This window comes from Carcharhinus amblyrhynchos, chromosome 6, assembly GCF_965287045.1.
Source record: "Carcharhinus amblyrhynchos chromosome 6, sCarAmb.v2.hapA, whole genome shotgun sequence".
Taxonomy (NCBI): domain Eukaryota; kingdom Metazoa; phylum Chordata; class Chondrichthyes; order Carcharhiniformes; family Carcharhinidae; genus Carcharhinus; species Carcharhinus amblyrhynchos.
The window spans coordinates 34,365,837-34,379,113 of NC_137329.1; the positions used below are offsets into that span (position 1 = coordinate 34,365,837).

General features: G+C 44.3%; 1 protein-coding gene across 3 annotated transcripts in view; it reads right to left on the reverse strand.

The window, feature by feature from the left end:
* stk33 (serine/threonine kinase 33) overlaps window positions 1-13,277 on the reverse strand; it is a 172,993-nt gene that overhangs the window by 137,867 nt on the left and 21,849 nt on the right. Inside the window, exon 1 of one of the 3 annotated variants that reach the window (XM_080190183.1) lies at window positions 7,603-7,700. The exons of the other annotated variants lie outside the window; for them this stretch is intronic. The gene's annotated coding sequence lies outside the window, so the exon portion shown is untranslated. Of the gene's footprint in view, window positions 1-7,602; window positions 7,701-13,277 lie in introns of those variants that run through there. 3 annotated transcript variants of the gene reach the window in all.

Here is a 13,277-nt window from a genome sequence, read left to right on the forward strand (position 1 = left end):
ACATCGCTCGACAATCACCAGGCAAGACTGTTCCCTTCCTGTTGGCGAACACTTCAGTGGTCACAGGCATTCGGCCTCTGACCTTCGGGTAAGCGTTCTCCAAGGCGGCCTTCACAACACACGACAGCACAGAGTCGCTGAGCAGAGACTGCTAGCCAAGTTCCGCACACATGAGGACGGTCTCATCAAGGATCTTGGGTTCATGCTGCACTGTCTGTAACGCCTGTGACTTGCCTGGGTTTGCAAAACCTCACTTACTGTACTGTCTGGAGACAATACACATCTCTTTAACCTGTGATCAGTGCTCCTTCCACTCACATTGTCAGCCACTTTAAGACTTGAACAGCAGGTTAGGTGTAAAGATTCACATTCTAATCAGTAATCTGTAAACTGTCTGTGCTTTATATGCTCTGTCTGAGGCCAGAACTCTCCATTCACCTGACGAAGGGACTAACCCAAAAGCTAGTGAGTTTACTATCAAATAAATGGGTTGGACTTAAACCTGGTGTTGTCAGACTTTTTACGGCAGGGAGGATACCAGACGACTGGAAAGTAACGTATGTAACATCGCTGCTTAAGAAGGGAGAGAGATAGCAGATGGGAAATTATAGGCAGTTAGCTTGACTTTGATCATTGGCAAGATTTGAGTCTATTATTATAGATGAGATTGCAGAATACTTGGATGATGAAGTAGGACTAAATCAGCATGGTTTTGTCAAGGTGAGGTCATGTCTGACAAATCTGTTAGAGTCTTTGAGAAGGTAACAAGGAAGTTAGCTAAAGGAGAGCCAATGGACATGATTTATTTAGATTTCCAGAAGACCTCTGACAAGATGCTGCACAGGAGACTGTTAAATAAGTTATACGCCCATGGTGTTAAGGGTAAGCTCCTGGCATGGATAGAGGATTGGCTGACTGGCAGAAGGCAGAGAATGGGGATAAAGGGGTCTTTCTCAGCATGGCAGCCAGTGACTAGTGGTGTGCCTCAGGGGTCAGTGTTGGGACCACAACTTTTCACAATAAATTAACGATTTGGAGGAAGGATCTGAAGGCACTGTTATTAAGTTTGCAGATGATACAAAGATATGTAGAGGGACGAATAATATTGAGGAAGCAGGGGGGCTGCAGAAGGATTTGGACAGGTTAGGAGAGTGGGCAAAGAAGTGGCAGATGGAATACAATGCGGAAAAGTATGAAGTATGAAAAATATGAAAAGCATGCACTTTGGAAAAAGAGGAATGGAGGCATAGATTATTTTCTAAATGGGAAAATGCTAAGGAAATCAGAAACACAAAGGGACTTGGGTATCATTGTTCAAGATTCTCTTAAGGTTAACATGCAGGTTCATAAGAATATAAGAACTAGGAGCAGGAGTAGACCATCTGGCCCCTCGAGCATTCTTCGCCATTCAATAAGATCACGGCTGATCTTTTCGTGAACTCAGCTCCACTTACCCGCCCGCTCACCATAACCCTTAATTCCTTTACTGTTCAAAAATTTATGTATTCTTGCCTTAAAAACATTCAATGAAATAGCCTCAACTGCTTTACTGTGCAGGGAATTCCACAGATTCATAACCCGTTGTGAGAAGTTCCTCCTCAACTCAGTCCTAAATCTGCTCCCCCTTTTTTGAGATCATGAATTTTCATAATCTTATATGATTCTATAAGATCTCCCCTCATTCTTCTAAATTCCAATGAGTATAGCCCCAGTCTACTCAGTTTCTCCTCTTAAGCCAACCCTCTCATCTCCAGAATCAACCTCGTGAATTTCCTCTGCAGTCCCTCTAATGTCATTATATCTTTTCTCAAGTAAGGACACCAAAACTGTACACAGTACTCCAGGCGTGGCCTCATCAGCACTTTACACAGCTGCAACGTAACCTCCCTGTTTTTAAACTCCATTCCTCTAGCAACGAAGAACAAAATTCCATTTGCCTTCTTAATTACCTGCTGCATCTGCAAACTAACCCCTTGAGATTCCTGCACAAGGACACCCAGGTCCCTCTGCACAGCAGCATGCTGCAATTTTTTACCATTTAAATAGTAGTCCATTTCCCTGTTATTCCTACCAAAATGGATAACCTCACATTTACCAACATTGTAGTCCATCTGCCAGACCCTCGCCCATTCATTTAGACTATCTATATCCCTTTGCAGACTTTCAGCATCCTCTGCACACTTTGCTCTGCCACTCATCTTAGTGTCATCTGTGAATTTTGACACACTACACTTGGTCCCCAACTTCAAATCATCTACGTAAATCGTGAACAATTGCGGTCCCAACACTGATCCCTGAGGCACACCTCTAGTCATTGATCACCAACCAGAAAAACACCCATTTACCTCCACTCTTTGCTTCCTGTTAGTTAATCAATCCTCTATCCATGCTAATACATTATCTGTAACATCGTGCACCTTTATCTTATGCAGCAGTCTTTGGTGCGGCGCCGTGTCAAATACCTTCTGGAAATCCAGATACACCACATCCACAGGTTCCCTACTATCCACCGTGCATATAATGTTCTCAAAGAATTCCACCAAATTAGTCAAACATGACCTGCCCTTCATGAACCCATGCTGCGTCTTACCACTGGGACAATTTATATCCAGATGTCTCACTATTTCTTCCTTGAAGGTAGCTTCAAGCATTTTCCCTACTACAAAAGTTAAGCTAACCAGCCTATAGTTACCCGTTCAGTCGGCAGTTAGGAAGGCAAATGCAATGTTAGCATTCATGTTGAGAGAGCTAGAATACAAGAGCAGGGATGTACTTCTGAGGTTGTATAAGGTTCTAGTCAGACCCCATTTGGAGTATTGTGAGCAGTTCTGTGCCCCATATCTAAGGAAGGATGTGTTGGCCTTGGAAAGGGTCCACAGGAGGTTCAGAAGAATGATCCCTGGAGTGAAGAGCTTGTCGTATGAGGAACAGTTGAGGACTCTGGGTCTGTACTCATTGGACTTTAGAAGAATGAGGGGGAATCTTATTGAAACTTACAGAATACTGCGAGGCCTGGATATGGTGCACGTGGAGAGGATGTTCCCACTAGTAGGAAAAACTAGAACCAGAGGGCGCAACCTCAGGCTAAAGGGACGATCCTTTAAAACAGAGATAAGAACATAAGAACATAAGAAATAGGAGCAGGAGTAGGCCATCTGGCCCTTCGAGCCTGCCCCGCCATTCAATAAGATCATGGCTGATCTGTCGTGGCTCAGTTCCACTTTCCCGCCCTCTCCCCATAACCCTTAATCCCCTCTCTTATCAAAAACCCATCAACCCGCTTCTTAAAAATATTTAGCGAGGCAGCCTCCACCACTTCAACGGGCAGAGAATTCCAGAGATTCACCACCCTTTGAGTGAAGAAGTTCCTCCTCAACTCCGTTCTGAACTGCCCCCCCTTTATCTTGAGGCTGTGCCCCCTAGTCCTACTGTCTTTTTTGAGCGGGAAGAGTCTTTCCACCTCTATCCTATCCATCCCATTCATCATCTTATACGTCTCAATGAGATCTCCCCTCATTCTTCTAAACTCTAACGAGTACAAGCCTAGTTTATTCAGCCTCTCCTCATAGCTCAACCCCCTCAACTCCGGTATCAGCCTAGTAAACCTCCTCTGCACTCCCTCCAAGGCCAAAATATCCTTGCGCAGGTGCGGCGCCCAAAACTGCACACAGTACTCCAGCTGCGGCCTCACCAATGCCCTATACAGCTGCAGCAAGACCTCCCTACTTTTATATTCAATCCCCCTCGCTATGAAGGCCAGCATCCCATTCGCCTTCCTGACCACCTGCTGCACCTGCAGGCTGGGTTTTGGCGAATCTGTGGGACTTTTGCCGCGGAAGGCTGTGAAGGCCAGGTCATTGAATGTCTTTAAGACCAAGATAGATGGGTTCTTGATTAATAAGGGGATCAGGGATTATGGGGAAAAGGCAGGAGAATGAGGAAGAGAAAAAAAAACAGCCATGATTGAATGGTCGGGCAAACACGATATAGGAGTAGCATTAAGCAACTCGGCCTATCTTATGGTCTTACCAGTCAGCTCTCTCTCTAAAATGGGAGAGAACAGCCTATGGTCCTCTGGGACTTAGGCAACTTTCTTACACAGACAACAGATGTTGACAATTTGATCAGTAATTCACACTGAGTTCTAGCCTTAAAGTTAAATATTATCCTCTGGAGAGACATTTTCTTTCTCCATTTTTCTTTGAGTGATCTGGCCATTTACTAACTTTTTCTAACTAGGTTTTCTAACTAGGAAGGATAAAAACATAGAAAATAGAAGCAGAAGCTATTTGGGCCTTCAAGCCTACTCCGCCTTTCATTATCATGGCTGATTGTCAAACTCAATAACCTGATCCCGCCTTCCCCCATATCCTTTGAACCCTTTAGCCCCAAGAGCTATATCTAATTCCTTCTTGAAAATAGAAACTTAAATCCTTTACTTTAAATAATAGTATTGTATTACCAATATATATCACAATATTCAAGTGTTTTATAGTTCACAGCTTTCTGTGCAGCTTTATAAATCTACAGTGTTACAGAAAACATTAACGCACTAGATTGGAGACATCAGCATTAACAAAGTTGTTATTGTAATACAGTACAGCTGCCTTTTTGAAAACTCTCAAGGAAACCCAGTATATTTAACTTTCTAATCCTATTCATCTTCATGGTAAACAAACTCACATAAAAGATCAACTACTCAACTAGCTTTTGTTTGGACTAATTTGCATATTTTCTGCTTTTGGTCTCCTAAACAAAGTATGTAGAGACAATAAGGTTGGGTTGAAGTAGATAACATTTCTTTAAAACGACGATTGAGAATAAGTAATTCATAAATACATGGCAATTTGTTTGCTCCAAATGCAAGTCATAAACCTCTATATACTGCAGACGCACTCCCAAAAATAGTTGGAAAGTCTTGATGGAACTGATGTGGAGATGCCAGCATTGGACTGAGGTAGGAACAGTAAGAAGTCTCACAACACCAGGTTAAAGTCCAACAGGTTTATTTGGTAGCACGAGCTTTTGGAGTGCTGCTCCTTCATCAGGCCACCAAAAGTTTGTGCTATCAAATAAACCTGCTGGACTTTAACCTGGTGTTGTTAGAACTATACAGGGCATTGTTGAGACCATACCTAGAATTTTCATACAGTTTTGATCTCCTTATTTAAGGAGGGACATTATTGGAGGCATTTCAGAGAAGGTTCATATGTACATGTAGGCAAGTTGGGCTTATCCCGATTGGAGTTAGAAGAATGAGAGGTGATATTCTTGAAACATATAAATTTCTGAAGGAGTTTGACAGGCCAGATGCTGGGAGGATGTGTCACTCTTATGGTGGAATCTAGAAATAGTAGGCACAGTTTCAGAATATAGGATGTCCAATTTAAGTTAGAGATGAGGAGGAATTTCTTCTCTCTGAGGGTTATGAACCTATGAATTTCTGTACTCCAAACAGTACAGATTTTATTCACTTAATTTAAATTCCTCCAGCTGCCATGGTGGGATTTGAACCTGTGTCCCACAGAATTGAAAGCTAGCCTTAGTAATAGTGACCATGAAACTTTCATCAATTGCGGTAAAAAAAACTGGTTCATTAATGCTCTTTTAGGGAAAAAAATCTGCCATCCTTACATGGTGTTTCCATGTATCCATCTCTCTTGTTCCTTTGTGTGGTAGAGGCTGGGGGTTTACAAGATGCTGTTGAAGAAGTTCTGTTTTTCTTTCTATTATTCTTCACAGGATCTGGGCATTTGCTGGTTGGACAGACATGTTTTTTTACCACCCGTGCCTAATTTTCCTTGACGAAGTGTGGTGAGCTGCCTTTTTTGAACTGCTACTGTCCATGTGATGTAGATATACCCACAATGGATACCCCCATACATGAATGACTACCTTTCTGTCTCCTAAGATCATTCCTGGATTGTTTAACCCTAATTTTAAGGTGGACTTCCTTGTTCTGCACCACGCGCCATAGGAAATATTTTTTCTCCATTTACCCCAACCAATGTCGTTAAGTCATCTTAAGGGCGGATTCAGATTCACAGTTCAACTCTATAGTCCAGTGACATCACCACGAGCCACTATCTCCCTGCAAATTTGTTTTCCATCCTTCCCACTAGCTGGCAGTCTATAGACTACACTGAGCAATGTAATTGCACCCTTTTTGTTCCTTAATTCCAGCCAAAGTAATTCTGTCCTTTAATCCTCTGGCATATCCTTTCTCTTGCACTGCTATGCTCTCCCTAACCAATACTACCACTCCTTATTTTCCTAGATTTTCTGAACACCTTGTACCCAGGAATATTTCGCATCCAGTTCTACCCGTTCTTGAGCTAGATCTCCATTATCGCAACCTAATATTTCCTCTTGACAATCGACGCCTGTACCTCCCCAATCTTAATTACTATACTTTGTGTATTCACATACATGTACAGTAACCCTGATTTAGACTTCATTACATTTTCTCTTACTACAACTCCAACAATTAACTTACTATTCTCTAAACTCTGCTATCTGTCTTTCCCAGCATTTGTGCACTCTGGCAATTTCCTCTCTTGGTTCCCACCCCCCTGCCAAGTTAGTTAAAGCCTTCCCAAAGGCATTGGCAAAATACCCAGGAGTCTATGGCTTCCTTCTTTCACCACTTTTTCAGCCACACATTCACTTGACTTAGCCTTCTATTTCTGTACTCATTTGTACATGGCACTGGAAGTAATCTGGACATTACTACATTGGAGGTCCTGCTTGTTAATTTTCTTCTTGCTCCCTAAATTCTGATTGCAGGACACCACCCTCTTCCTACCTAAGTCATTGGTACCAACGTGGACCAAAATGTTCGGCTGATTTCCCTCCTCAGAAGAATGTCCTGCAGCTACTCTGTGACATCCTGGACTCCAGCACTAAGGAGGTAACATGCCATCTTGGAGTTACGTCTACAGCCACAAAAACACCTGTCTGTTCCCTGAACTAACAAATACCCTCTTAATATTGCTTTTCCTTTCTTCTTCCTCCTCTCCTGTATAGCTGAGCTGCTCATGGTGCTGCAAACTTGGTTCTGACTACACTCCTCTAGGGAATCAGTGCCCTCACCAGCTTCCAAAACACAAAACCAATTTGTGAGCAGGACCCCAAGGTACTTCTACACTACATGCTTGGTTCTCTTGGACTGACTGGTAGTTACCCATTCCTTTTCTGGCTCCAGGCCCCTAAGCTGAGGTGTGACCATCTTTCCGAATGCGCTATACACACAGCGGATGCGTCACAATGGCTGAAGCCACCATTCATGCTCTGAAACAAGGAGCTCAAGTTTCTGCAGCTTGTAACACTTTCTGCACATGGTCATATAGGACACCAGTAGCTTCCATAACTTTGCACATATTGCAGGCCACACTCAACCAAGGTGCCCTGTCATGCCTTAACTTTACTTCTTTTACATTAACATTCAACTTTGGATTATTTATATTAATTTATTATATCGGCCATGGTTTTCCCTTATATTCCTGGTGTTTCTCATTTAAATCCAAGTATAGCTACTTCTTTAAAAATAGTGTGTTTTTCTAATTTACGATTTAAAGACAGTCCCTAACAACAGTTCCTTACCAACCAATTAACTTATTGTTTTCCTGTGATGGCATTATTTGTTTGATCTCACTCTTCTTTCGAATTCAACCAGGGTCAGTTCTGATCAGCCTGCCACCTCTCCAACTCCCAGGTAAGTGATGTAGGCCTCAAGTGTTGGCCCAGATTTATCTGCTCCCGTTCTGGGCTGCTCCCTCACGGATCTGCCACCTCCCTGAATCCCAAGTAAGTATAGACCTCAAGCCTCGGCCCCGGTTTGTCTGCTGCCGCTACAGGCTATTCCCTTGCAAGTCCATTGCCTTTCGCACTCCCACGTAGGTGATATACAATGAGAATACAATGAGACAGAACTTCCTCACGTCACCACTATATATAGTTTCACATAATTACACAAGTTATATAATATGACATTATACACTTTCATATCTTATATCACAACTTCTTATCAATGATCGTCATTTTAGCATAACAAGGTTGCTACATCTTTATATTGTAATACATTTTGCATATATTACTGAAGATAGGATGATTACAGAGATGCAATATAAAATAAAAGGCGCAATTCTAAAACAGTGCAGAGAAACATGGAGGTTCACATATGCCACTGACAGTGCAATTTAAATAGACACGGCTATTAAAAAAACACAGGACCCTAAGCTGGAAGAGAGTTCGAAAACAAGGAAATTTCACCAGTGCATTATAAAGGCTTCAGCTAGAGTGTTATGTCCAATTCTGAGGAACATATTTTAGGAAGATGAGAAGACCTTGGAGATGGAGCAGAGCAGAATTGCCGGAACACTTCCACAGATGAGGGATTTGAATTATATCAAGAGACAAAAGGAGGTGGCAAGTCAGGAATTTTTAAAAGCATTTAAAATTTTAAGGGGGATTGATGAAGTCAATAAAGAGAACCTATTTCCACTGTTAGGAGGGTCAATAACACAGACTTGAGATCATTTTAAGAACAATTAATGGAACGAAGATGAGGAGATAATTTTGTTATAATGTGGGATCTGCTGCCTGAAAAAGTATTGGAAAGCAGATTCAACAGGAATTTTTCAAACAGAACTGGATATTAAGGAGGAAGATGTTCAGCTCCATATCAGAAGAGCAGTGGAGTGGGACTAACTGGGTAGCTCTTTCAAAAGGCCAACATCAGCACAGGCATGATAGACCAAATGGTCTTATTCTGTGCTGAATGATTCTTCAATGTACAGGAAATAATAGACAAAGATAGAAATAAAAGTGCAACATTAGAAACACAAAGTTTTAAAGTTTCATTCTCGTGATTCAAAATCTGAACTCTCAGACTGATTTACATCCTAGTAACTCCATCTTTATTCTGTAAACAGAAATAATATCTGCCTCACCTGTCTTGCTGTCAAATGATGCAGTCCCACTCTGAGTGCCTGCATCATAAAGACTGTCTCAGTGTCATTCTAGTCATGCGAGGTCATTGCACAAGACTTACAGCGAGTGATTTTTAAGAGGTTTTCACTTGCAGAGTAAGTGCATGGCCTGAATTTTCAGGATTGCAAGCGCTTGGCACCTCTGTGACAGAGGAGGGTTGAAGAGAGGTGGAGGGGTGGCACTGTTAGTAAAGGAACACATCACAGTAGTGCAGAGGGAGGACGATATGGAAGAGACAGGGATCGAGTCACTGTGGGTGGAGTTGAGAAATAAAAAGGGAGAGATTACATTGCTAGGGGTGTACTATAGGCCACCCAACAGCCCGAGGTCGGTGGAGGAAGGCATTTGCAGGGGCATTTTGGACAGGTGCAGGAAGAATAGAGTGGTTGTAGTGGGTGACTTTAATCTTCCCGGAGTGAATTGGAGGGGGCCTAGAGCTGGGGGTACGGAGGGAGAGGAGTTTGTGAAATGTGTTTTGGAAGGGTCTCTAGAGCAGTATGTAACTAGTCCGACTAGGGGAGGGGCTATACTGGATTTAGTGTTGGGCAATGAGCCGGGGCAGGTGGGAGAGGTAGAGGTAGGCGAACATGTGGCTAAACAGTGACCACAAGTCCGTCTACTTTAGGATAAAAATGGAAAGGAACGAGTGCCGGCCGAACGGGAGTGTGCTGAACTGGGGAAAGGCGAGCTATAGCAGGATTAGGAGGGAGCTGCAGGACACTGATTGGGAGGGACTGTTAGCTGGCAAGTCCACGGTTGGCAAGTGGGAGGCTTTTAAAGGCAAAATGAAATGGCTGCAGGGGAGGTATGTTCCGGTTAAGCGGAAGGATGAGAAAGGTAGGATTAGAGAGCCATGGATTACAGGGGGTATTGAAGACTTGGTCAGGAAGAAGAGGGAGGCGTACGTTAGGTTGAAATGACTGGGTACGGAGAGTGTGCTGGAGGAATATAGAGAGAGTAGGAGGGAGCTAAAAAGGGGAATTAGAAGGGCGAAGAGAGGGCATGAAATGGCTTTGGCTGGTAGGATTAAGGAAAATCCAAAGGCATTTTATTCCTATATTAGGAGCAAGAGAGTAGTTAGAGGGAAAATTGGTCCTCTTAGGGACAAAAGTGGAGAGTTATGTATTGAGTCAGAGGGAATGGGGGAGCTCCTGAATGAATACTTTGCGTCGGTATTCACGAAGGAGAGGGGTTTGGAATCGTGCGGTCTCTTGGAGGGAGCTGGGGATCAGTTGCAGGAAATATCTATTACGAGGGAGGAAGTGCTAGGGCTTTTAGGTAGCGTAAGGACGGATAAAGCTCCGGGGCCTGATGGTATTTATCCCAGGCTGCTTAGGGAGGTGAAAGATGAAATTGCTGGGCCTCTGGCGCAAATCTCTGTCTCTTCTTTGGACACAGGTGAGGTCCCAGAGGACTGGAGGGTAGCAAATGTGGTACCGCTGTTCAAAAAAGGTAGTAGGGATAACCCTGGAAATTATAGACCGGTGAGTTTGACATCGGTGGTAGGGAAATTAATGGAAAAAATACTTAGGGGTAGGATGTATGAGCATTTGGAGCGTTGCGATCTGATTAGGGATACACAACATGGCTTTGTTAGAGGGAGGTCTTGCCTTACGAATCTGGTGGAATTCTTTGAGGAGGTGACAAAAACGGTTGACGATGGGAGAGCCGTTGATGTCATCTATATGCATTTCAGTAAGGCGTTTGACAAAGTCCCTCATGGTAGGCTGGTAGAAAAGGTTAAGGCGCATGGGATACGAGGCCAGGTAGCTAGGTGGATTGAGAACTGGCTGGGTAATAGGAGACAGAGGGTAGTTGTGGAGGGGACCTTGTCGGGCTGGAGGCCAGTGACCAGTGGTGTGCCGCAGGGCTCGGTACTGGGACCTCTCCTCTTTGTAGTATACATAAATGACTTGGAAGAGAGCGTAGGTGGTGTGATCAGCAAGTTTGCTGATGACACCAAGATGGCAGGGTTGGTGGGTACTGAACTGGATTGTCAGGTGATACAACAGGACATAGATAGGTTGGTGCATTGGGCAGATAGGTGGCAGATGGAATTTAATCCTGACAAATGCGAGGTGATGCATTTTGGAAGGAATAATGCAGAGAGGAGCTATGTGATAAAAGGTAGACAGATTAGGAGTATAGACATACAGAGGGACCTGGGAGTGCAGGTTCACAAATCCATGAAGGTTGTGTCACAAGTGGAGAAGGTTGTTAGGAAGGCTTATGGAATGTTAGCCTTTATAGGAAGGGGTATAGAGTATAAAAGCTGCCGTCTAATGCTTCAGTTGTATAGAACGTTGGTTAGACCGCATTTGGAGTACTGCATCCAGTTCTGGTCACCTTACTACCGGAAGGACGTGGAGTCTCTGGAAAGGGTGCAGAGGAGGTTTACCAGGATGTTGCCTGGCATGGAGGGGCTGGGTTACGAGGAAAGGTTGGAGAAACTGGGACTATTCTCCTTGGAAAGACGGAGATTGAGGGGGCACATGATAGAGGTATATAAGATACTGAAGGGAATAGATAGAGTTAATAGTGAGAGACTGCTCCCTAGACTGGGTACAAATACGAGAGGTCATGATTTAAGGGTGAGGGGGGAGAGGTATAATCTGGAAGTGAGAGGAAGGTTCTTTACGCAGAGAGTTGTGGGGGTATGGAACGCACTACCAAGTAGGGTGGTGGAGGCAGGAACATTGGACTCGTTTAAGGTTCAGTTAGATAGACACGTGAGTGGAACGAGGATGAAGGGTTATGGTAGGGGCTATTAAATAAGGTTAGAACCTCGGGAGACACCGGAAGCAGACTTGTAAGATTAACATTTTTGTCTTTTTATTCCGCAGGTGGAGGTCCACCTCGTGTCAAACGAGGGTCATGCACACGGTGGGTCGTGCGTGGGCTGCTCTTGGAAGTTCCGGGAGTGGCCTAGTACTTCGTGTCGGTGTGTGTGCTTGATCCTGGACCGGTAGACGGGCGCCGCAACAGCTCGGTGACTATCACTGCTAGCTGTGCAGATACATGGATTTGGGCCTGTGTCTGTGGGAATTTGTGCATTCTCCCTGTGGTTGCGTGGGTTTCCTCCGGGCGCTCCAGTTTCCTCCCACACCCCAAAGATGTGCTCTTAGGCTGATTGGTTTTACCAAATTGACACTATTCTCCCCTGAATCTGGCGAAGTTAGGGGTTCCATTCGTAGACATGCAGGGTAGAATAGGTGTAGGGTGATGCGGCGGCGCGGGCTCGTTGGGCCGAAGGGCCTGTTTCCCGTGCTGGGTTGTTCTTTGTTCCATCCTGAGAGTAAAATGACACTGACAGGCTCAGTGCCATTTTACTTTCAGTTGAATGTTGATTGGTAGCAGGCAAGATTTTCATCCACTCTTAGATGAAAGGCCTTCCTTGGACAGTAGTCATCCAAGCAGGCACAAGGCTGCAGTGGCCAGATGAGGTATTGCAGCGCCTGAGCCTAAGTTGCAAGATCGCACTTCATGTAAGCATCACGGGTCCTAGTGAGGAGACAGAATGGTAGGGGATGCCCTGAGGGGTCAGGACGGGAGCGATTTCAGTGTCGGGGTAGTGGAAAAGAGAGTCAGAACTCCCAGGTCCCTAAGAGGAGGGCATCCCAAATCTGAAAGGGCTTTCAGATTGTGGCACCCGCACCCCCACCCCCACCTTCCTGCCTCAGATTGACGGTGGACCTTTTCTGGTTGGCAGGCCAATCCAACCACCGTCGCCAGCCTTAAAATGGAGGCTGGGCACAAAAGACCTTTAGGTGACCATTCAAGGCCCTTAATAGGGCACGGGTGGACTTTCAGCCCAATGGCCCTACTGGCCCCACTGTAAAAACGTTGGCTGTGTTGGGATGCATGACATTGTGGACAGAATCCTGCCCATTAAATTTTACTCACTCCCCCACCTCAAATCCCGCCCAAGGTGGGGGGTGGGGGCACATAAAACTCTGGTCCACTAACTGGCAGACTCACCTCATGCTCCCAGAGTTGAAGGCATCAATAAGGTAGCTTCTGCAATTATAAATTCTCTCTATTCTCCTCTCCCCTCTCCTCACTGTGCCCCTCATCTTCCACAGGTACTCAGCACCATCTCAATACACTTCCCTATAAACATTCACATCTCCCATGCTGTCTCAAAGAAAACAGAAAACACTTGTGAATTCTACAACAGCACATAATTCTGAAGCGGAGTATATTGTTACCTTATTAACCACTTAAAAATATAAAATGTTACAGTTCAATAACAAAGTGAAATTAACAGAAAAAAAAACTGATGTGTA